Source organism: Equus caballus, chromosome 27 (genome assembly GCF_041296265.1).
Source record: "Equus caballus isolate H_3958 breed thoroughbred chromosome 27, TB-T2T, whole genome shotgun sequence".
Lineage (NCBI taxonomy): Eukaryota > Metazoa > Chordata > Mammalia > Perissodactyla > Equidae > Equus > Equus caballus.
In genome coordinates, this window is record NC_091710.1 from 19952543 (window position 1) to 19979024 (window position 26482).

The window sequence follows — 26482 nt, forward strand, 5'->3', positions numbered from 1 at the left end:
AGGAGGAATTGCTCTATATGTAGAGGTAGATTCGGGGGATTCATAAAAGGAAATGAGTTCAGGGCGTTCCTACACCACCATCTTGGACGCTCCTACCTCTAGCCCTTGACAGCTGAGCAATACATTGAACCTCCTTGGGCCTCAGTTTCCCCATGTGTAAAGTGGGAGTAATGGCAGTACCTACCTCAGAGGGTTGCTGTGAAGATTAGATGAGTTAATACACCTAAAGCACTGAGACACCAGCTGTCACATAGTTAGTTATAAATATAGTTACAAATGTTTGCTATTATTCTCATTTTGCTCACAATGGTAAAGTGATTTGCCTAAGTTCCAGAGCTAGTACATGGCAGCCAGTCTAACTCAAATATGTCGGACCTCAGACCCCATGGGCTTAACCACCATGCTTGTTAGTAACCACCATGACAGTTACTTGTCAAGGTAAATTACCCCCTGTGCCTTCTGGGTCCTCCTCAACCCTGGGGCATGTGGATTCGATGATTTACTCAGGGCCGGATGATGGTCATTGCAGGCTGAAAACAGCCAGACTCCGGGCTTCCGAAACAGAGGACCCAACTCTCCAGCTGAGCCCTGGGCTGGCCCAGCAACCTCCGCTTGGATAATCCCAGGACAGTTGTCCGCTGTCCTGCCTGACTCCCTACTGAACTCTGAGATTCTCAAAGGCAGGCAGTGGCTTTGAGTTCTCAGTTTCTGGTAATGTGTCAATTAGCAAATATAAAATATAAATTCTTCTGTAACCCCAGATAGAGTCAGATGATACCAACTCTGTCTTCAGCAGGTTGTAAAGCAGCAATCTTTCCTCCAAAACCTTTCTAACATTGGTAACCTACCCAAGGCAAGTTACATTATAGGGCCTGGGAACTGGCAATTGGCCTAAATGTCATCAGTTGCCAAGGGTCTCCACTGTCCTGAAGAAAGTACAGTAGAACGAGCAGAGCTCCAGCTCCATTTCTGCTGCTAATGTCCACGTGACCTTGGCTGAGCCACTTTGCCTCTTTGAGCTTTAGCTTCCTCATTTGGGAGGCAGAAAAATTAGACCAGATGATCTATAAATTCCCTTCCATTCTCTTATCTTCACATCCATATTTTAATTCAGAGCCAAATCTCATTTTGATTTGACCATATTCAAAAACAATTCAAAATAAATTCTCACTTTAAGAATATACACAGGCTGCTTTCCACAATGCATAAATGGAAAGCAACGCTGTTGCTATTTGCAATTATAAAGGGATAAAGGCACTCTCAAAAACCCCAAGATGAGCTGCTGGGACCAGGGAGAGGGAAACACCTATTAACCTGATAACCATACATTACATGGCACTTACGGCTTACAAGCTTTTCTCCCTGAGAATAACATGCAATAAACTGGGCCTATTCCTAATTTGGTTCATGCCAATCAGCTGCAGATTACACGCGTGAGCATGCGTATACCCGTGTGTTTGTACACGCTCACAGCAGATTGCAGATTTTTTAAAAAATTAAATAATAAACAAAAAAGTACTATGAACACCTCAAAGAAGACAACATTCATTACAGCAATTATCTCAAAATGATGCTACATAACTTATCAAAGATACTAGTGATTTGTAATCTTATTTTTGGCCCTGTACTAATAAAATGCTTGCTGTGAAATCAATGATGCAAATAAATTTTTGAGTTAGATTGTACAGAAGAAATAAGTTGGAAAGTAGGTAATGGACCACCACATGGAGCTTCAGGTGATAGCGGTTCAATATTTAAAATCATTATTTTAAATATTGTGGCATGTATCAAATGTGACTTCTTACTGATTGGCATTCTCTTCTTCCAAACATCATCGTAACTTATATTTCCATCCTTTAAAGCTATTTTAAGATGCTTTAATTGAGTAAAATTAATTTCAATAGATATATCTGCTCATAAGCCTGATTCATAAAAAATGCAAACTATAGATAAGAAATTTCTCCATTCATTTTTACAAGGGTTCATACTCTTTGTAGTATGACCCTTCTTAATGGCCCAAGAGTACTGAACTCTTCCTCAAACTTACATGTACTATATTTGGTACAGTGGACTCTGAAAGGGGGGTGGGGAAGACAAATGATCCAGGAAGCTGAGGTACGTCACAGGTAATGACCAGGCTCTTATTCTGAACGATCATGCTAGGTTCGCACTGAACACTTCGCCTAATTAGACTTCACACAAGGGGGAAAATCCTTTAATATTTAACAAGTATAATGGTGTAATCAATGTACACAAATCAGGCCTGACAAGGAATATTGCTTATTAAAGAGAGAGACAGATGGCTACAGGAAAGGCACAATCATTAAATGTGAAATCTCACGGGCGCCAATTGCGAACACCAGCCACGTACTCTCGCGTGACCACTCCAACCACAGGCACGCAATGCATCGTTTAGTCCCATCCTCTGGCTCAGCAGACGCTAGTTACATGCACACCATAGATTTAATAAAAAACTTGGTTCAAATGGATCACCTGTGCTCTTTCTCAAAGCTGTCTTTTCTTAACCGCTTTCGCTGCTGTCACAACCCCAGTGAGTCAAGATGGCCAACATCTCTCTTATCATTTCAGCTAGATAATTAGTCCTCCTTTTGATTACGTTCAAGAACACTTAATGTGTTGGAAGCCTTCCTGACTCTATCAAATCCGCCCAGCCTGCCACAAGATTATGAATACATAATGTGTTTATAGGTGGCTTTTAGGAAAACACAAAGTAAGAAAACAGTACGCAGGAATATAGTTTAAAACAGGCGTGCTTATGAACTGCAAATTATAGAGAGAGATTTCTAAGGGTGGGTTATCTGTTCGGTTTCTCCAAGGTCAGCTTTATGCTCAAAAACAGGGATCCTAGAAGGCAATTCACCGTTTTGAGAACGTGGTTTCTCACCAACCCTGTTGACTATTAAATTGTTGCATTCATTCATTCCACACATATTGATAGAGAACCTATTGTGTCTACACACTGTGCTAGACTCCTTGGAATATATCAAAAAACTGGGTACACTATGCTTCCCATGTTCCAGGAGTCTGCAGTCCAAGGATGACATAAAAGCCACTACAATGCCTGCCGCCGTATAATGCCGTATAATGCTGGATTACACTTGGTCCCCATGAAGGCACTACAGCGGTTCGGGGAGTAGGAGCTTGAATGGCAAACAGACCTTTGTCCAAATGTGGGTTCTGCCTGTCATAGTCATCTGACCCAGTCAAGGAATTTCATATACATGAATCTCAGTTCTTCAAAGATTTATGTATGGGTTTACAAAAATTCCACAAAAAGGCCAGCCCCGTGGTCAAGTGGTTGGGTTCACGTGCTCCGCTTCAGCGGCCCAGGGTTCACAGGTTTGGATCCTTGGCATGGACCTACACACCACTCATCAAGCCATGCTGTGGTGGTGTCCCACATAGAAGAACTAGAATGACCTACAACTAGGATATACAACTATGTACTGGGGCTTTGGGGAGGAAAAAAAAAAGAGGAAGATTGGCAACAGATGTTAGCTCAGGGCCAATCTTCCTCACACAGGCACAGAAAATTCCACAAATAAAGTGCTCCAAATAGTGTTTAGCATGTTTAGCACATAAATTTCTTCCTAACCTTCTGCTATTTCTGCATTCCTTGGAGAAAAAGATGGCCCTCATTTTAATTGAAAAATCAATTATTCAACTCCTGACTTAGCTGCAACGACAGCCATCTCCACATCTTATCTCTCTTTGGGCATAAACAATCTCATTTTTTACTTAAGTCCCTAAACAAACTTCCAGAACTATTCTGACCAAGAGTTTCCAGAAAGATCATGGATTTGAAATGCAAAGAACAAAGGATTTCAAATATTAATCCACTAGGTAATGTGCAACAGATGAAGCTGAGACCATTTAGAGTCAATTTGATTCATGAAACTTATTGCCATTATTTACGTTTCTGATGTTGTAAAATCAACAGGAAATAAAAACCAATCCCTTTGGCCTTGAGGCAGGCACTGACAGCTTACTGTCCCCAGGGAAGATATTCCACATGTCATTAAGCCATAGCTTGATAATAGATTCCCTCCTTTCTATTTCACTCTGCTGTGATCTTCTTGAGGTCAGAGGCCCTGTCTTTTCATCCACCTGTCTCTAGCACCGAGCACAGTGTCAAGCACACAGCAGGAGCTCCATAACCAGACTCTAAACAACTTGAGAGCAGGCAGCTGTGTAGGCGGCATCACTGTAGGGCATCTAAAATAATCTGCCAGCCAGCCACGGTATTTAAGAACATTCCACAGCCCAGCAACAGCAGCATGATGAAAACAAGGGATCTGGGTTCCATTCCTAACAATGTTATTCCACTAAGTAGCTGGGTCATCTTAGATAAGACACTTCACCTCTCTGGGCCTTTTTCTGTTCATCTGAAAAATATGGAGACAGTCCAAATGATCTCAAACACGCTATTCTTTCTTCTGCAAAATACTAACGTTAAACCAGGTGATCTCAGAGATAATATTATTTCTGCTGGTGTATTCTCACTAACCAACGGTCCTCCCATTACTTCTAACTCCAGGTCGTTGACAAGTCTACAAATCCTCCAGGACTCAAGTGCCCCTTTCAAACACACGAATTTGCCATTTCTAAGATTTCTAGCTCGTACAGATAAAATAAATGAACAGAGCCAGCTTTATTCAAAGCTTCTCCATTCATTCTCCGACTCTCACTCCTAAGTGACTAAGAATAGCAGTAATACCTGTCCATTTCACATAGGCGTGACATTTGCCCCCAAAATAATCAAACAGTCACTTATGGAGACCAGGGAAAGAAGTGTAAAGAAGCTGGTGCCTCCGATGCACCTGCACCCCAGGCTGGACCATCTCCATAAGTGGAAACCACAACCCCCTCAGGCTTTCAGGCAACTAGACGGTCCACAGAGGACCTGTACCCACCTCCACCTCCCCACCCTGGTGAAAAGTGAAAACACTCACTGGACACCCTGTGGCCACCAATAAAATTCACCACCGTGAGAGGATGGAAAAACATCACAGTGCTAGTAGCCAGTGAGCAAACCATTTCCACAGGTGGTTCCTGAGGCCACTGTCTTGAGGCAGAAAGAAACCAAAAAGCTGCATCTTCTCCTGTCCCATTTCCCTGACAACATGAACATGAAGACATCTATTCTGCATAAAGAGTCTAAGGAGATGTTCTCACGGCCTCCGTTATTCACACTAAGGCTGGCCCAGATACTGGTCCAGACTCATTCTCAGAGGAAGACAAAAAGGTAATTCCAGAGAAGCCGCATAGATGTTCCTGTATGCCCAAGGATATTCAGAGAAAACACTCAGGATTTTTACTTACTTAAGTGAATAGCATACTCTCTACAAAGAAAAACAATTTTTGAGACAACCCAAGATCCAAGATGTTAAATCACCTTACTTAACCCAACAGAGTAACCAGTTTTATGGTCAGATTTTGGCTTCGGCCACCATTTGGACTGACGAACCCATTCACAGTCCACAAGCCTCACTGCTCCACACATGAATGGCCCTTGAGCCTCGGTGATTAAATCTCCTCCTTCAGGGATTAAGGACTTGCTCCTGGCGACAGAGTGGTTGGTTCTGGAATCCCCTCTCCACGAACCCCAAGTCTCCTTCTGCAGCAACTTATCTACACTTCCATCTGGAGGGGAAATACAGGAAAAAAATCACAACTCCTCAAACTCGGCTCTCGCCTCTTATTCAGGCCCAGAAATCTACGGGTCATGAGTTTAGTGAAAAAACAAAAGGAACAGCCCCAAAGAACAAGCTTTAGATGGAAGTCTCCATAGGCACATGACCCTCACTTTACAGATGAGAAGATGGGGATCTCAAGACTTAAGTACCATGTGCCAGCCCACAGTGAAGGAAGAGGGGCGCTGTGAACCTGGGGCAGCGACTCCGCCGCCCAAGCGCGTCCTCCAGGCGGCGCCCCCTGAGCCCACTGCCGCCGGGTTTGCTCACTTACGAGAGCGCTCCACACATTCCCTCCACTCATCCTCCCAGGAACCACAGGAACCACCTTACTTTCACTTCAAGGACTATTTCTCTTCCTACAAAGCTACCTTTCTGTTGCTTTTTTCAAGTTTGCTCATTCATTTCATTTTAATACACTCTATTAATTCTATAAAATGGGCTTTGGAAAATTCCAGTGACTTGCTTTAAACAAACTGTTCCCCAATTCAATACTGTTTTTTAAATTTTTTGCATTTTTTTAAACCCTGAATCAAGCTTCTCTTGCACCTGGGCAGGTCCTGCTTGCTTATTCACAGAAGAGCCGGTTCACGCCTATGTGGCGACGCACAATAAATAATGAGTCAAGGCCTCCAGCTTCCTGGCTGAGGCAGGCGCTCCCGAACTGTGCCGATTTTGTGAAGCCCACATTCCCTCCTACCGCACACGGCATCGACCCTGGACACCAAACAAGGCAGCTCATTATCACCAAACCACCAGGAGCATCACTCTAACAACACCCCCTGGCCTCACAGCACAGCCCACACCACAGAAAGGCCAGCAGGACCCTGGGTGGGGCCCACAGGCCTGGCTCCCCGCCTCACCGTGAAACACATCGGGGTGTATTTAACCAAATCTCCAACTGAGGAAAAGAAAAAAAGGCTTATCTTCCTGTGACACCAGCTGCCCTTGAAGATCTAGAAGGGAAGATGAAAACAAGTAATAATTCTGACTTAGCTCCTCCTGAGAGAGGACGTGCCGCCTTTGGCAAACCCTGCAGCAGGAGACCAGGGAGCCAGAAGTATATACGAGGCAACACACCAACTCGGGGAGGCAGAAGGGCTGCGGCCCTCTCGCGAGCTCTGCGGCAGAGTCCACCCAGCGTAGAGCTGCGCATCTGAGCCACGGGACCCAACCTGGCACCCCTCAAGAACAAGCTGCTCATATTCCTGCCTTGCTCTCCACCTAGATCCCACACCCCTCCCACTCAGCCCACCTCAAACTCCATTTCTGGCTTGTTCCAGTTTCCATGAGACCTGAGTTCTTGACCACTCCCCCAGTAGCCTCACCCTCACTCCTTGGACTCAAACCTTTTTCTACACCATAGGCACCTCTCCTGGGCTCCAAACTGCCATTGCCTCCTGGAATTCATCCTCCTCTGGCCAGCCTGGGTAACAACCTAGGCTGATAGGAGCCCTACAGTGGCAGCAGCTCACACATCCCCCAACACCACTGCCATGTCTGTCCCAGCCCCCAAGAGGGAGAAGCGGAAAGAAACATTTTAAATGAATTTATCACAGTCTATCTTGGATTTGAGATATCTTTATATCTACCACCCCCTACTCTGTAAATGGGGGGGGGGGAGCAGGTGAGAAGAGACAGATAGGAAGGAAGTAGGGGCCAGCCCTGTGGCTGAGTGGTTAAGTTCGCGCGCTGCGCTTTGGCGGCCCAGGGGTTCACTGTTCGAATCCTGGGTGCGGACATGGCACCACTCGTCAGGTCATGCTGAGGTGGCATCCTACATGCCACAACTAGAAGGACTCACAAATAAAATATGCAACTACGTACTCGGGGGATTTGGGGAGAAAAAGCAGAAGAAAAAAAAGATTGGCAACAGTTGTTAGCTCAGGTGCCAATCTTAAAAAAAAACAAAAAAATGTTTAAAAAAAAAAGGAAGAAAGGAGAGGAAGGGACCCTATTGGTTAACACCTCCTGCCTCCAGTGGCTTGGTGCTTTTCCTCTACATCTCATTTAATTCTTGCAACAGCCTATAAGGTATTACTATCCCCATTATGCAGACAAGGAAAGTAAGCCTCAGAGATGTCCAAAGATGGGACCAGGACCCCCCTTAAGTGGTAGAGCTGGGATTCAAACCCCAAGATTGTTCAGCTCCAAAGGCTCAAATGCTTTCCTCTCTACCACATCTTTATGATCTCCATAGTGTCTAGCAGAGTGCCTTAATATAAGAGATGAACAATAAATAATTTGTTGCATGAATGGTTGACTCCATCCTTTACACCTTAATATTCTGCACCCCACTCACTTGGTTTTATTCATAAATTCTGCTTATAACACACCTGCAAAGTGCCTTGATAAGAAGTTAAATGTACAGAAATAAGTTGGACTAAATTGAATTGTATTTTGAGCTACTAGAAAAAGCTACATATAAAAATCTATAAATAAAAAGTGCTGAAGCAGACTCACTGATAAAAATTCATTTGTCATCTTGCTCCATCATGTCCAGACGTGGATACAAATACAATAATCTAAGAAATCAATGTTTTCATGTTTTGTCAATCTTCAGAACTCTAAGATATTTTCCAGGTTGCCAATTCAATGAGTACTTATGCTGGAAAGGACAGCACAGAGGTTATGAGTTCAAACCCTGGAGCCAGACAGACGTGGACTCAAGGTCCGGGTCCACCACCTATGAGCTGACCCAGGGCACGTAACTCCACTCTCTAAGCCTTGGTTTTCTCATCTGTAAAATGCAGATAATAACAGGGCCTGCTTCCTAACACGGCTGTGCTGATTAAATGAATAAGTCGTGGCCCACACTTAGCAGAACAGCTGCTCTGTGGTTAAGCGCTCCCTAAGTGTTAGCAATTTTTATCACGTCAAGAACTATAATGGAGGGGCTGGCCCCGTGGCCGAGTGGTTAAGTTCGCGCGCTCCGCTGCAGGCGGCCCAGTGTTTCGTCGGTTCGAATCCTGGGCGCGGACATGGCACTGCTCGTCAGACCACGCTGAGGCAGCGTCCCACATGCCACAACTAGAGGAACCCACAACGAAGAATACACAACTATGTACCAGGGGGCTTTGGGGAGAAAAAGGAAAAAATAAAATCTTAAAAAAAAAAAAAAGAACTATAATGGAAGAGCAACAAGAAACCTGAAATGAATCACCTGCCGTTGCAAACATTATAATAAGCACTAAGGTCACCTGAGTCTTCCGTTCCACATTATTGTGACTGCTAGAATGATCTACTCTGAAAGCAACGCCATCAATAATAAGAACAATAATAACCTCCAGCAGTGAGGTGTCTCTCATTTACTACATGCCAGGCAGTGTTCTAACCACTTCGACACATGAGAACATCACACGCAGTTGTACAGATTGTGCCACACAAGAGTGCCCAGGAGGAGGTAAACAGGGCTGGAGCCCCGTCAGCCCTCTGCTTACCACACCGGGCACCCCGGCACAGGATGATCTACACAAAAGGGCAGCCCTGTTGACATATGTTAACTGACACATCAACTTTAGCAAGTTTCTGACGAGTGGGAGGCAGAAGTAGAGAGTCACTTTAGAGAGTACTCAGGATCTAAGTTGAAGACCATCATTTTAGTAATTTCATTAGCAGAACAGATGAGTAGACCCCAAGTCTCCAGGGAATAGCAACTACTATTAAGCTGCACAGCTCGTGCCCCTGTGCCTGGGGGAGCCCCTGTGCCTGGGGGAGCCCCAGGGTTGGGTATAAACAGACAACTCCCATCTACCTCCTCCCTGTTTCCTGCTTCCCTTTTCCTCTATCACAATCTCTGAGCATGAAAATCAAACAAAGTATCGGACATGATCCCAGGATAACCAAATGTTACACTCTCTATTGTCTAAAAACAACAACAAAAATTATCTGTGCAGCAAAGTAATGTCTCAGTAAGTGACAGGTTCAAAACACTGCATTGCAGATTCTAGCAAGCAGTTGCCATTTCTGTCCATGCAGGAGGCCCCTGCCCAGTGCAGGTTCCTGAAAAGGACTCCCAGGGATAAAGACTCATTCATCTCTTCCACCTCCGCACCCACAGTCTCAGTCAGCTCCAGGGCTCCCGCCCAAGAAAAGCACCAGCTCTGCACAAAGCTCTAGGCCTCTGGGCTCCGCTCAGACCCGGCTTCATTCTGGGGAGAAGGAGAGGCAGGGAGACGCCAGGGCCTTCACTAGCTGGACGTCTGAGGGAGAAAGCGACACTCCTGCAGTTCTAGAGAAGCATTTGTTTGCGCAAACAGGATCTGTGTAACTTTTTGATATACTCAGAATCCTAAAAATAACCCAAAAGATTCAGCTTAATCAGCGAGAAATAACAAAAATTACCTACAACCTTCACACAAAAGTTATTCCTCTCACTGGGTTCCCTAAAGAATACTCCTCCAGCCCTTGATAGAAAAACAGCAAAAAATCAGATGGGTTTGGTTTAAAATCCCACCACATGAAAATCAGAATAAGATGTCTAATAATTTTCTGAACTCGGAGACATCCTGCTAACCAAGAGAAGAAACCCCTTGGTAAGACTTAGGGCCTACAGTATGCTGAACTATCCTCTGTTAATTTTACTTTAATGGTGTTTAGTTTGTCACTGTAATTAAATGTCACCGAAAATCTGAAAATATAATATCCATTCATTTGCAAACAATATGGCAATACTTTCAGAAATAATGCTTGCTTCCATATACTGTCAGTATTTTTCCCATCAAATACCAAATTATATCTGACAAATAGAAACACCAGCACTCCTTCCAGTTCTTCAATAGTCTCAAGCTTGACTAACTTCATCCAAGTTAGAATTTAGAAATAAGAGCTCTTTTCAAAAATTCACAGAGGAAAAGTGCCTTTCACTGATGCACCTTGGAACGTACTAGGGCATATTTTTTAAAGGTGGAATTTAATGTGGCCCTTTTAAAAAACAAAAGACACCAGGAGCTTCTAGTGGCTGAATAATGCTCCTTGAGAAATGACTGACATTGTTGTGACTGCTATAACTAATTCAGGAAATAAAGCAACTTTAAATACATTAAAAGACAAAAATAAGCTCAACCAAAGACATATCAAAAAAAAAAAAGAACTTGAAAATGCTAGACCAAAATCATGTATTTGATTTTTTAGAAAGTTTTAAAAAGTCACATATTTGAATATAAGGATGTGCAAAGTAAAAAGCCCAATTCTTAAACCTCCTTTAAGCCTTTAACTCTAAAGTCATTCTAAAACGGTACCGAGTCCATCATTTAAGATCATTTTCACTTCTTTTTAGGCCTTTGGTAATGCTTTTCACACAAGGTTGACCCTTTCCGATAAAGTATCCATGTTGAGAGCCCAGGAAGTTAAATTGCGTTGCTACCTTAAAGGACAGAATAATGGCAATAGATGGCAGCCGGGGTGATACGCTGTGCAGAGGAGGCCCCTAGTGGCGGAGCCGCTGCTCCAACTTGGCTTTAGACGTTTGTAAGACTGTTCATCACGAGGCAAAATCAATAGGTCATAAAGCCAACCTGAGCTGCCTTCCATAACAGCCTCTAGCAGCCCTAGGAGACAGCACAGCCATCATGGAGAATCCCAAGGTCCTTCCATCAGGAATATTTTTTTTTTTTAAAAAAAAAGGATGCGACCCGAAGAATAACTTCATTACATTCCATATTTCAAATCAGCAAACGTGCATTAAGCCCTTCCGCCCTGCCAGGCACAGGGCTGGTAAACAGGAGAGATGGACACCCTCACAGAGTTTCTTGTTATTTCTTTTCAACAAAATAACATTACAGTAAGGACAGAGCTAGAGCAATAGGAAGATTGGGGAGTACAATTCACCATCATATGACCTGATGATGGGTTCTCACCAACAGGACAAACCTGAAGGACTGTCCGCCCCACCCCAGGTCAGCTCATTTCCAAACACCCACATAGGGCGGCGCCTGAGGCTCTTCAATAAATGATTGGTGAATGAGGGAGTGAATGAAAAGTGAGATTGCATAGAAGGAATTTTAAATTTTAAAAAATGTTGAAACAGGGGCCGGACCCGTGGCTGAGTGGTTAAGTTCACACGCTCCGCTGTAGGCGGCCCAGTGTTTCGTTGGTTCGAATCCTGGGCGCGGACATGGCACTGCTCATCAAACCACGCTGAGGCGGCATCCCACATACCACAACTAGAAGGGCCCACAACGAAGAATATACAACTATGTACTGGGGGGCTTGGGGAGAAAAAGGAAAAAAATAAAATCTTTAAAAAATTTTAAAAATTAAAAAATAAATGTTGAAACACGTCAGTGTTAGGGATTCCTAAAAGTAAAGGAAGACAAAAGACCAGAGATGACAGTTACAAAGCATTTACTGTGCTCTAGGCACTGGGATATGTTCCTAAACGTTATTTCATTCTGCCTAACATCTCCAGAAGGTGAGGAATATTATTAGCACTTTACAGAGTAGGAAACCAAGGCTGGGAAAGGGTAAGGGTAAGTGGCTGGGCCAAGGTGAGACAGTCCAGAGATGGGAGAGGCTGCTTGGAGCCCAGGCGTCCCACATGGCAAAGCAAATGCTGGCTCCACTACAGGGTAAACGGGTGAATCCCAACGCTTGAGATTTTGCTTTGAACCCCATTAGTACAGTTTGCAAACAGACATAGGAGATTTGAAACACAAAGATGAACAGAATTAAAGCATTTCAGTACTGTGTAATTTATAGCACACGTAGTATGGTAGTTCAATGTAGAGGAATTATTAAACACTTACTGGGTTCCTGCAGTGGGCATGGCCCGTCTCTTGCTTTCCAGGAACTGACATTCGCTGGGAGGACCACACAGATCCCATACCCCATTACGCACTATTACACGCGTTCAAGTCACGTTTTGATGACTAAGTCTTTACGTTTTTGCTTTATGCTTCTATTTCCAAGTTTGAAAGACTTTTCTCCTTCCAATTAGCAACATGACAGCCCCGCGCAGGGCTTATTAATGCTCAATGTTGCAAGTCACACTACGATAATTATAACTTTCTTGTATGAACAATGTTAACAAAATCCAAGAAATCCAGAATTGTTTAAATTTCTAGTAAAAAGATGTGAAAGAATAGTTCATTATCTTTATTATCTAGACCTATCTAGTGACATTTAAATAAAAACTACTCCTGGCTTTAAAACCAGAATAAAAGAGAAGTTTGCCAAATAACCACTCTATCATTTATTAGCATTTCCCAGGCTCCGGTTTCAGCATGTACACTGCTGTTAAAATCTTCTCCTCTGCCCCCACTCTTGCTTTGCTCATCGATGAAAAAATAACTTCAACATCATTGCCGGGAGTGCAGGTGCAGGAAGCCTCGCGGAAGCAACAACTTTGCCTCCTCTTTGTACAGCCTTCCTGCTCCTTCCCGCCCTTCAACTCCCCTAACCCCGAACCATGCCCTCCGACAGCTTCTCTCCGCTGACCGCACAAAACACTTCCTGCGGGCATCCTCCGCTCGCGGCGACCCTCGGACACAGCCACCACCGCCCAGGTGCCAGGCAGGAGAGCGCTGCCCGCCGCGCCCCCCTCGGCACGCCCCCTGCACCCTCTCCATCACAGCCAAAATAACACCCCGACACAGCAAAGTCGTCATGCGGCTGCGTGTCAAGGCTGCTCTTTGGTGGGTGTTCTGGAAAGTAATCACATAGCAGAAGGCCACGAGAAAGCGCGGCGAAGCCAGAGGCACCGCAGCGCGCCGGCCGGCCCTCCCCGCGTGCTCGCGCGTCCACCTGGCGGCGCCGCGCCCCCGGCCCCCGGCCCCGCGGCGCGCGCCCGCCCAGCTCCCGGCCCCGCGGCCCGCAGCCGCACGACGCCCCCGCGCGGCGCCGCGCCCGCCGCGCCGACTCACCGCCACGCGCCCCCGGGCTGCCCGCGCCGCCGCCGCCGCGCCCAACTTGCGCCCTGCGCCGCCGCCGCGGGCTGGGCTCCACCTCCCGCTCCGGCGGCGCCAAGCCTCCAGGGCCCCGGGGGGCGGGGAGCGGCGGGCGGGCTGAGGCGCGGCCAGGTCCCGGCGCCGGCTGCCGGTGGGAGCGGCGGGGGTCCCGCCGGCCGCGCCCCGCTTCCCGCCCCCCGCGCCTCTGCCGGGCCGAGCGGGGCGCCTCGGCCGCACTGGCCACCGTGACCGGCAAGCCCGAGAGCGGGGGCCCCTGCAGGTGGGCCGTTCGGGCGGCACCGGCCGCTGAGATCGGGCGGAGTGGAGGGAAGGGGCTGGGACACTGGCGCGGCGGCGCCCCAGGACAGAGTGGGTTGGGCGCCTGTTCCACAAGTATGGGGACCTTCCTCTTTCAGGAGCGAGTTCCCCAGGCCTGCTCCCCCCGCCCGCTCTGTTCCCGCGCCCTCACTGGGCTGCCCCCGTCTCCTCGGGCGACTTACCTGCCCAAACTTTGCGAATTGCACTTCGGAGAGTTCATGCCGCATCGGGGTCTTTGCTGCCCTGGTCAGTTACACGCCTTCACCGGAGCTTTTCTCAACAGCGAAGGTCGAAAACCGCTTTAGTTCTGAGCCCCCACCAACCACTGTGGGGAATCACTTCCACTGTGGGGAAGTGATGTCTGCGAGAACTACTGGCTGCCACTGGGAGGCCTAGGAGAGGAAGGGGGGCGGATGGAAAGCGGGCAAGTGGGGTACTGGGTAGTAATAAAAGCACCGCCCCCCCCCAACACGCACACACGCGAGCGCGCGCGCAGGCATACAGCCCCGGGGGCGCAGGTCGCCTTTTATTTTCAATGCTCCAGCGCTTCCCTGAGGAGAGGGAGTTTGGGGAGACTATGAGCCCCAATTCTCCGTATAAAGAAGGAGACTCAGGAGGAGTTATCTTTAGGCTGAAAGAGATCTTCTCTCCACCTACAGATGCAACGTGCAGAGGCTGGAAACCCGTCCTCTGACTCCCAGTGCAGTCCTCCTGCTGCTGCCTGGCCGTCAGAATGCTCAAAGTCCCCATCCCGGGGACTTTATGTGGGTACAGGATAGTAGCCCTGGAGAAAACTGCCTGAAGCAGCCAACACGCACTTATTTACCTGCAGAAAGCACCCCTGAAGAAAGCCTTGCTTCCTGCGAGACTCCCCAGCCTGCCGGGTCCACCCTCCTTCCAACCCGGGCTGCCCTGGGACCTCAGATGGCTCTGCCCCCACCCCCACACCCCTGAGTGAATTACTCACCCTTGTGACATGAGATTCCCACAGCAGCTCAACTGGGATTTGGGAAAGAGGGAAGAATCAGGTGTTTACCAAATGAATGAAAAATACAATGTCTGTCCTGTTACTGCCCCAATATGTTGCATGGTAATGGCAGTCATAAATAAATAGTTCACCCAGCGTCCACACATATGTAGGTGAAAGTCATTGGCCAGACCTCCTCCATACATTAAATCGTACAACAATCCCCATGTACAGATGGAGGGGCTACATGGAGGTGGAGTTGGTGACAGGTGTGTAAAGGTTAGGGCCTGCATAATCGAGCACTCTTTAAGTAACCAAGTAACCTCTTCAGAGCCTTCGACCTGTCACTGAAACACCCCCACACCTCTAGGTATTGATCGGTGGGTTGTTACAGCCTTGATTCTCTTTCCTCCCCTGAGGTGTCTCCATCTCTCTGTTCAACGATGTCTCCAGAATGTCTATATAATAGGGTTCGAGCACGGGATCTGTTTTGGAAGATGCGCCAAGGACTTGAGTAGGGCCTGCCGTACTCACACACCATTGGACTCAGATTCTGGGTTCATGTGGACTGGCTCGGGGAACGTGCAGGAGGAGCCCTCCTTGCTGCAGTTGTCTCTGTTCCTGTCAGCTAGGAGAAAAGGGCCATCACTTCAGCACTGACCACATGTCCCTTAGGGGCTCATAACACACTTGTAAAGGTACCTGAAGTGACCATTTCCCAAACTTTTTCAGTTAGGATACTAATATATCAGCATAGCAATGTACATAATATATATCACATCAGTATCCATCAATATATATCGAGTCTGTCTCACTATAGAGCTAACATACATCCAAGAGCATATATCAATGTGGCTAAGGGTTTGGTGCCTCTTGGTACATTTGGACAATAATTAGTACATGGAAACATAAGACAGTTGAAAAAGTTATGAAACTAAGTCATATCATAATGTGAGAAAAGATACATTTTTCTTGATGTACTACCCAGAAAGTAGATGTGACTTCAGTTATTATTTAGTGGATAGTATTCGGATTATCGTTTTGCAGGCCGCTATTGTGAAGCAGCATCAGCCACACTTAGTGTCCATGATTAGCAGAGCAGCGGTGTGTGAGGGGAATGACCCACCAGCTCACCTCCGCAGCTCCCGTTCCATCATGATGCCCAACTGGTTTCGAGACTGCGAAACCAGTACGAGGATGGGTCCCTTTAGACTTCAGAGACCAAACAACCAGAATACCTAGGTTGAACACCAAATCCGGATGTTAAAAACCAGCTTTTAAGGCTTACTGCAAAGAAAAATAAAAGTTTTCTAAATGAATTTTAGCTCTTAGCTACAGTGTTCTTATGCTGTTAAACATTTTTCATAAACATAATTATTTAAGAATCAGAATGTGTTATGTGAATTTCCAAGCACATTATAAAGGTAGCTTAATATAATGCTCATAATGTGGTAACCATGAGGAATATATAGAAAGTTCTGGAAATAAGTCATGATGCCAGAGTGATTTTATCCCCTCGCAGGAAAAAGTCCATGTAAAAATATATTCTAAAACAATACATAAAGCGTCAAACTTTTACATTTGTAAAATGCAAAATATGTACATTATAATATGCAATTTGTTTAATAACTTGCTTAAGTGTATACTACATAAGTATTAAATTTCTAGTACAGAAATATTTCACACGGTTCAGGGGCAGGCCTCTCAGTCTCACCAGGATCTTTGAGAACCCTGACCCAGAGCCATCCAGGAACCAAAAGAGCTCATTCATTAAAACTCAATGACTTAACTTTCTAAGAGACACACTCAGGCGGTCACTCAAGTTGAGTTGACTCTTACTTTAAATAGCCGTAATAATCAGGGTTATCTGATTTCTTAGCTCACAGCAAATGTGCTGTGTAGTCAAAGATAGCTCATTAGATGGGAGAGGCGGGTCTGTTGTACTCAAGCATGAAGATTGGCCAGACAGAACCACTTGAGCGGTGAGTCACTGAGATGGGAGCCAGTTACATTCCATATAGTCTACTCCAGAAATCTTGAAAACATGCAATATATTTCGAAATAGGTTTCCATTTAACATGAGTAAAACAAATGATGTTTGACCCAAAAAGGCAAGCTTTGTTTTTCTAGAAAAAAATATCACATGTTCAAGCCCTCATTCCATAAGCACTGTAACTTAGACATAATGGGGCTCAGTGAATATTTGTTGACTGAATAAGGGATGCCTTTATGTTTCACATTTGGATGTTTCACATTTACATCTTTAAATATACACATCAAAATCAATGAGTTGGCGCATAATATTTTCAGTCTTACACTCTGCGTCATCCGTGCCACTTCTCTCCAGGTCAGTCCGAGAGGAAGACGAGAAGGAGAAGATGTGCTCCCCTCACGGCACCCCTACCAACCTCTCTTCTCCAAATGACAGGTAACTGGAGCTATCAACCGTGTAAGAGACCTCCCATAAAAGTCATGGAGCACACCGAGGGCTTCACAGGTCGACTTTTCCATTCCACTTCTGTGCACTCAACATTGCCACCCCATCTGTAGAAGAAAACAAAAAGGGTACAGAGGGAACTACAGAGAAACAAGAGTGGGGACACACCAGAGACCAACCCATATCTGGTCTGCATCCACCTGACATAAAACCCAGAGACCTAAACACAGATGGGCTCAGAACGGCGTCTTATTTCCCCAGCAGTTGCACTAATTCAGCCATGTACAGACCCAGCTCCCCCAGCCTGTCTTTAGGAATGGGAGCACTGGCTTTCCAACCTTTCCCTTGGATAACTCAAGTCCCTCTGGGGCTCTAACTTTCACTCTAGATTTAATTTTTTAATTCTGATGGACAGACTATTTTAAATTGTTATTGTTGTTTCTTCTCAAACATTATTATATCTTCTTTAAAAACTAGATCATTTGTCGTTTAAGTCACTATGTGCCAAGTCCTGGCCCACTCCCAGGCCTTACTCTGTGCCCTTCACACATCAACATACACCATGGTAAGATCTCCTTTAATGAGAGGAAACATTTCAATGACACACATTATTGCAAGATAAGATTTTTTGTATTTATCAACAGTAGAAATAGGACGTATAAAGGTATGCTCAAGGCTGTTAGAACAGGAGAGCTACTATATAAAATATTAATGCTGAACAGAGAAAACAGCCTGGGGATGGGAAGGGCGAGGAGAGTTAAAATCAGTAGGTTCAAACATAGAACCTACTGAAATGCCTAAAGGGGAAGAGACAAGCGGGACACCCACCCAAAATGAAAACGACAGAGAAAGGCAAAGATGGTGACGTGGCTACCAGCTTCAGCAGTTTCAAAAACAAGAGCGCTTCCTTTCCTTTTGTCGTATGTGTCTAAGACCTGCGCATACCAGGGGTCTGTTGTGCCTGAGGGGGACTAGGCCTTAAAACGAGGTGATGCAGTATCGCTTCCCTTGCTATTTGAGACATATTTGGCTTTTTTGTAACTACAACCAGAAAATATTTTAGCCAAATCATTATTCATGCAACAGCAGTAGGTTAGGCAGTTAGCGTGTGCCAGGCACTGTGGAAACTACCAAATGACTAAGCACAGTCCTTAACCTCAAGGGACCTAAAATCTAGTAGGAAAGATGGAGCACAATATTATAGGAATTCCAAGGAGGCAAAGAAAGAGAGATTCCTCACGTGCCCATTGACAGCTTCATGTTAGAAGTGGCTTTTCAGATAGGTCTTGAAAGATGAGCAGGATTTTGACAGGCAGAGCAAATAGGAGGGTGGGATCCAAGAAATAATGCCTGACCAGTGAAGCAGAGAGGGGAAAGTGCTGTGCATGTCCTGAAAATGGTGATCCACGTGGCCAGAACGCAGGGGACATTTCGGGAGAAAGTAAGAGTCTAAAAGTGGCCTAAGTCTAGATATAGAGGACTCTGAATGCCAGACAAGGAACCTACTACATGGATTGTAGTGGGATGGGAATGTGTGTATATGAGCAGACACCATAGGCTGCCTAATCCACAGCCTTTCTTGCTTGCGGCAAGAACCCTAATTTTGTTCAGAGCCCATCTCCTCCATGAGGCCCAAAAAGGGAGGTCAACACGCCCCCGGCTCCGGCTCGGGATGTGAGGATGAATTAGGGTTGGTTTGAGGCAACAGGAAAATCAGTGTGAGAAATGCCTGCGCTTACAGGTATCTTGAGATCTAGAACTCAGGACAGGCCGAGGCCAGAGATAGAGAGAGTACGGGGAGTCCTCTGTGTCAAAAAATATAATCATTTACATGAGAATGAAAAGATCTACTAGCGAAAATATATAAAGTGACAGAAGGTGGCTCAGAGCACAGTCCTGGGAACATTAAAATTGACAGCACAAGAAAAGACCTTCTGTAAAGGAAACGGGAAGGAATGGTGAGAAAGACGAGAGAACCATGAAGTGTCTTAAGAGCCAGGGAGCTTCACAAGGTGGGCGATTGTTAAGAGCATAAAGTTCTAAACAAAAAATACTGAAGCGTGCGGAGAAGTTCCTAAAAAAAAAACAAACCATAAACTTCTGTAGCATCCATTGGTTTTGTCAAGAAGTTACTTTAGCTGTAGATGAGCCATTATCATCACTTCAAAAACCCAAGAGAAAAAGATATATTTATCCACAATAGGACAGTATCGGCTAACTCAATATGAAAAGTTTCCCTGTTTTTTCACTGGAATCGTATAAAATCTGTGCAGGTACAATGACATTTCACAATGCTGTTGATGACATCCCAGGACCTTCTGGGATGTGAATGGCGCCCCTGTCACTGTGCACAGAGGAGCCAGCATGTCATCAGTCTTGGTCTGGAAAACAACAGCCAGAAGCCGTGAACGGTGCACAGGTGCCTGCATGATTACCGATCCTGAATGTTTTTTAGCATCACAACCATATCAGCAATTCAAGCAATACGGTACATTTATTATATCCCTTCGATAATGGTGAATTTTTGTTTAAAATCTGGATGGATCAGAGGTGAAACAGAGAAATAATGTCACTACAAGTGGAAAAAGTCATTTTTGTTGTAGGATCTCAAGACCGTTAATCTGAAGACCCAGACGGGTTCGAGCCCTGAGTTGTCATCTTTTAGGATGCACAGCCCTACCGTGGGGCGGGGGTGCCACTGGTCTTGCTGCCCTCAGCCTGTATCCACCGTGAGTATCTGCCTGCCTCCAGCCGCACCCTGTCCGCTCAGCGCCTTCTTTTGACAAGCAGTGGGCTTAGTTTTCTGGATGAGTTCTCTAAGGACAACCTCTGCTTTGAAATCTAGCTGTCTAACCTTTGATGCCTTCATGTTTTTTTTCCCAGTTTCACCTCCTGCACCTGCAGTGCTGTTCCCCAACTGAACCCTGCTCCAACCTTGACAGCCCAAGTACAAACGGCTTGGATCTCCGCACCTGCAAAACAGTACTGTCTCTGTACCAAACTCCTGTTGCCCGCTCCCATACCCCCTTAAAGGCACAGCAACGTCACTCAGACCAAAGTCTGCTGCATCCCTTTGGACGCTGTGGGTGGGCCTGCTAGCCAACTCTCAGAAGACCCAGCTTTTCTATCTGGTTAGTTCAATGTCATTATCATTGTCATTGTTAAGACTTTGGCTTTTACCATGTTCCAGGCACTGCTCTATGCCATATATACATTTATATACTTGCCACACCCTCTGAGGAAGCTGAGGCTCAGAGAGGTTATGTGGCTTTCCCAAGGTCATACAGCTAGCAAGCTGTGGGGCCAGGATTCACACCAGACCAGCTTCCTTTCCCCTTGGACACACCCCTGGGGTTCCTGTGTCTATGCCTGAGATAAAGGAGTTTAGATAACTGGTAAAATCTCTAAAAACATTGTGCCTACAGGGCAAACATAATAAAATAGGTTGTTTGTGGTAGAAAAGTTGGGAAGCACTGACCTCTCCAATACTGCCCTCTGAGAACAAGGTGAATCCGGAATTGGGATCCAGCCCCCTGACTCGCGGCCCGGGCGCTCTTCCACCACGCCGCACGTGCTCTTCCACCGTTCTGAACGCGACTGGTTAGGAAGTGAAGCCGAGTATTGCAACGGAAAGTTTAACGAGACTTCAATTAGTGGAACTGCTTCTTCAGCCACTTGCTTTATTCTTTAGTCACATGACACTATGTTTTGTACTCTGATTGAGGAGATAGTCAACGTCATTTATGTATTCTCAATGTATTAAGCCAAGGACCAGAGTTGTGCTAACAGTGTTAACCTAACGAAACAGAGAAGCTTTTCTGTTTCTTTTCCTTCTCACAGGACAGATACTTCTCGTTGCTAATTTCTTTTTCACTAGCATCTTGGAAGATGCCCAGTCCCAGGATCTAGAAACAATGCTTCCTTCCAGATGGAGCCTTTATCTCGATGGGGCAGAGGGAGACAAATTGCTCTCTCACTGATCAAGGCTTTCTGAGCACTTCTGCATAACTTCTGCTATGTATTTGAGAATAATGCCCAGGACGGGGGGGAATATTGCTTATTGCTGTATGTACAATTCCATTCTTTTTTCAGAGTAATATGGCATTACCGACAAAATAAGAAAATAACAATACCATATTGCAGTTGAATTTCATCAAAAGAGAATTGGGCGTTTGTCCCTTAACTCGGGTAATTTGCATGAGCTGCCTCTCTCCCCGGGGAAGGAAGAGGCTGCTGGGGCCAGCTCTTCCTGGGAGATTATCTGAGGCTCAAGCTGGACTCAGCAGTGGCTCGGCTCACCCTCCTTTCTGGTCCTGCCACCAGGCAACCCACTCTGAGAAAAATTGGGAAATAACACCGTATTTTGAAGTGATTAGGATGCCGTCACACTTGCACAGGAAAACGTTTCCTCGTCTGGGTTCCCTGTGGTCATCTCCTTGCAGAAACCCTAATGCAGCCCTGAATTGCTAGTTACAATAACTGGAGATTACCTGTGGCTATTGGGGGTTTCGCAAAGTCTGTTTATATAATAATAGCATGCCTAGTCTTAGCTTTTAGACTTTCTTTAACGGGGCCACTCAGAGCCAGATAAATTGAGAGGCCAGGCAGGCAGGTCCTTGAAGTAACAATCTATAGGGGGAGAATAACATAGCACTAAAATAAATCAGAACCATGGTCCCAGTTAGCCTGAGTAAATGGAATTGGTCTCTCCACTTTTGAAATAGATGAAATTCTGGAGTATGAAAATAAACACACACACACACATCTCTGTCGAGTATGTTGTCAGTGTATATGTACTAGATAGCAATTAGTTGCCTCAGTCAAAATTCTGAAATAAAATCACATATGGCATAATGTTTACTGAAGTGAATGAGTTCTTTATTATCCAAAATTTAAAACCCTTTAATATACCTCCTTAGATGTTGTCTGGTTCGGATACTCACAAAAGGAAATGGAAGTGCAAACCAGAACTGCAGAAAAATAGAAAATACATTCAAACAAATTTATCATCAGCCAATGAAGTAAATTAAATAAGCGACTCTAATGCTATACATTGTTTATTGCCATAAACTAGTTTCTTCCCACTCCCACTAAATAAAGGCAAAGTAATCATTTAAAGAACATAATTTGAGGGGCCAGCCTAGTGGCATAGTGGTGAAGTTCATGCTCTCTGCTTTGGCCGCCCAGGGTTCGCAGGTTTGGATCCCAGGTGCAGACCTACACACCACTGGTCAAGCCATGCTGTGGCAGGGTCCCGCATACAGAATAGAGGAAGATTGGCACAGATGTTGGCTCAGGGCCAATCTTCCTCAAGTAAAAAGAGGAGCATTAGCACAGATGTTAGCTCAGGGACAATCTTCCTCACCAAAACATATGTATATGTATAGTCTGAATGGTGTTCTGAATGGTGTTGCATTACAAGCTTGGTTGGAGAGCTCACATGAAAATCTTGAGCCAATGTCAGAACCACTCATACTTTTTTCACTACCAAAAACAAGAAAAAAAATTGGCACCTGCCACTTTGGAAAACAGTTTGGCAGTTTCTTAAAAACTGACGCATCTATCAATCATATGATCCAGCCATTTCACTCCTAGATATTTGCTCAAAAGGAAAGGAATCATATGTCTAAAGATTTATACACAAATGTTCACACAGCGTTATTTGGAAAGAACCCAAATGTCCCTCAACAGTTGAATGAATAAAGAAATTTTGTTGAATCCATACAATGAAGTACTACTCAGAATAAAAAGGAATGAACTGTTCAGACACTTAACAGCACGGATGAATCTCAAAACAATTATGCTGAGTGAAAGAAGCCAAAACAAAAAGAGTACAGACTGTATGATTTCATTTAAATAAAATTCTAGACAATGCAAACTAATCTATAGTGACAGAAAGAAAATCAGTGGTTGCTTGGGTACGGGGTGGGCAGGAACGGGTAGAAGAGAAGAATTACAAAAGGGCGGGAGAAAACTTTTGGGGCTGATGGATATGTTCACAAGCTTGATTATAGTGATGGTTTTGCCAAAACTTAGTAATGTCAAAACTTAGTAAATTGTATACTCCAAATATGTACCATTTATTGTATATTTATTATACCTCTATAAAACTATTTTTAAATTAATTTGAAAGTCTCAAATAGGCTTCTATGTTTGAAAGAACACATCCTGTGTCTTGCTTTCAGTAAGAATCAGGAAGAACCTTTGGAGACTAAATTAAATGTTCCAGACCTTTTTGCTCAATGGCTAAAACAGTGGTTCTCTAATTTTAGTAGGCACAGGAATACCTGGGATGCTCATGTGAAACGTAGATTCCTGTTTTGCACCAGAGGTATGTGAGAAAATGTTTAACAACTAGATCTCCAAAAAAACCCAAAAAGCAAACAATGTAGGCATTCTCTACCTACATAAGTATATTACATATTTTGCTGATAAAAAGGATAGGTAGTACACAATTTACAGTTAATAATACAACAATGTTCTTCATTAGAAATTTCATAGCCCTAATTGACTCTCACAGAATGCTAATTCATTTTGCCAAACTCTTGTATCTATAGCCAACGTATGGCTACAATTGATGAACAAGTGTAGCCCTGACATGAATGTTGGTTGATATGTTCATTTACGTTAATGAGTAAAACAAAAGTGAAACATCATTTATTAATGATGTGAGAGACGTCTTTGCTGAACTGTATAATAGTTTTTGGATATTGGAAGAATATTTTCTCATATTTTGTACTATGCGAAATGTGATGGCCATAGACATAACATACTTTTAAGTTTAATCTGCATTATTAACATTTTCTCCATCACTTTCTTAAGGCTAGGCAATCAACAAAACAATAAACCAAGTCCGGTTCGTATTTGCCGATTTCCGTGGTGTAAACACTCCCACGTGGCCAATTTCAAGCTGCCCCTGAACGTGCAGTGGGCACAGTCGACACCACTGCACAGTGCTTCCACCAAGATACAATGGACGCAACCTTAGGAGCATGGATCGCTGTAAAGTCCACAGGAAGTGATGAGTTCTGAATACTTATTATCTTTGTTTTTAATATAATTTATTTAATTGTAAGCTTATATAATTTAATTTTTAATGATTTTAAATCATTGGCTCATAAAATTCCTTAAAATTTAATGATTGGTTCTCAAGAGCCAATATAAATTGGCTCCAGCAAGCTCCTGGCTCCACCTCCTCCAAAGCCCTAAGGAATTCAATTCTCCAGGGTTCGGGGTGAGGAATTTACACTCGTAACATCTCCCAAGATGATTCCTGAGTAAGATACTGGGAGAAAATCTAGTGGCAGGTTTTTTTCTTTCTAGCTAGTAAGTAGGTGATCTTCAGAGGCAACAACTTATGGGGAAAGAATCCAGGATTAAGTATTAGGAGCTCTAAGGCTCTCGCTCCCGTTCTGACACTGATCATCCCGCTTTGGCAAGGCCCTCCCCCTCTCAGTCTCTAATCTAATGTGGAGGGAGTGGTGCGAAGACCGCGTTCGCAGATGTAATTTTTAGAAGATTTACTTACATACTCAAGTATTTATGGGTTTAATGATAGCTATGATTTGCTTTAAAATGCTTCAGAAAACAAAGAAAGGAAAAACAGTTGGGCTAGGAGGTAGGTAAAATAGGATTGGCAAACTGTTTTGGTGATAAGAACATGATCATTTATTATACTCTTCTCTCTACTTTGGAGAATGTTTGAAATTTTCCATAACAAAAATTTCTTGGAGGAGCCGGCCCCATGGCCGAGTGGTTAAGTTCATGCGCTCTGCTTCGGTGGCCCGGAGTTTTGCCAGTTCGGATCCTGGGCACGGACATGGCACCACTCATCTAGGCCATGCTGAGGCAGCGTCACACATGCCGCAATTAGAAGGACCCACAACTAAAGTATGCAACTATATACTGGGGGGCTTTGGGGAGAAGGAAAAATAAAAAATAAAACAATCTTTATAAAAAAAATTTCTTGGAAAATAACCTTCTAGGATCCCTTCTATCTTTAAAAAAGTGTTTCACGTCATCCTTGGGTTTCTAAATTCTGTGATAGGACAGGGGTCAGGAATTAGCATCTACTACACATGTGGTGCTTAGGAAGCTGAATCTACTTAGAAGCCTCACAGTGAATCAATGGCTGAGCCAGGATTCGAACACAGTCTTCAGGCTCCAAAGTCGGTGAGGCTATTTCAGCCACACCAGGCATCTGTGGGTGTGGCTGTCCCTCTGCAGCACCGGCCGGGAGCTCAAAGATTGGAGAAAAGGGGTGTGTTGACTCACAACTTCCAGCCAAGCTCCAAAATTCTGTTCAAAATACATTCTGCTTCTAATTACATGCAAAATTGGGGGCAAACATTACCACAAGCAATTAAAAAGCTAGTCACAAATAATCCTCGAAGCAGGTTCTGGGCTGTTGAGAAACTGCTTGTGTCACTCCCGCTTCCACCTACTGTTTCAGAATGAAAACAGGAAAGAAAGGGTGAAAGAATGCAAGTCAACAGAGTGTGTTCTTTGTTTCAGCTAGGCTGGCACCCGATACAGAGTTCAGCAAACAGTCAACTTTCAATAAGTACATTTGGCAGAATCTAGGTAACCTTAAACATTTTTAGCTATTTTTCTAAATAATACTAGGCAATATTTAGAACTTTTATATTGTGGATTAATTTAGTAATTTTTATTCATCTAATTATTAATAAATTATTTATCAATAATGCTTTAATAAATTATTATATCAATAATTTTACTGAAAATGTTCAGTTGGGATTTTTAGGCCCCTCTTGTATACATGCCATACAATAAAATTAACTCTATAAGCATCAATTAAAAGACAAATTGTTAGATTAGAATAATTTTTTAAAAAAGCAAGGCAATTATATGCTGTCTACAAGAACCAACTTTAAATATAAAGACACAGATAGGTTAATAGTAAAAGGGTGGGAAAAAGGTTCACCATGCAAACTCTAACCAAAAGAAAGTTGGAGTGGCTATATTGATGTTAGACAACGTGGGCTTCAGAACAAGAAATATTTGTTGGGATACAAAAGAGAATTACAGAATGATAAATGGGTGGTTCACCAAGAAGACATAATAATCCTAAACTTGTATGTGCTTAACAACAGAGGTTCCATGCACATGAGGCAAACACTGATAGAACTGAAAAGTGAAA

At 44.3% G+C, this 26482-nt stretch overlaps 1 protein-coding gene across 11 annotated transcripts in view; it reads right to left on the reverse strand.

The window, feature by feature from the left end:
* The window catches only part of CSGALNACT1 (chondroitin sulfate N-acetylgalactosaminyltransferase 1), a 330167-nt gene extending 315594 nt beyond the window's left edge, over positions 1–14573 (reverse strand). For 2 of the 11 annotated variants that reach the window (XM_070253306.1, XM_070253296.1), the window contains exon 1: positions 14101–14290. The gene's annotated coding sequence lies outside the window, so the exon portion shown is untranslated. Of the gene's footprint in view, positions 1–13576; positions 13659–14100 lie in introns of those variants that run through there. The other 9 variants (XM_005606261.4, XM_070253309.1, XM_070253298.1 and 6 more) reach the window with 9 other exon arrangements.
* Between the last annotated feature and the right edge of the window lie 11909 nt (positions 14574–26482).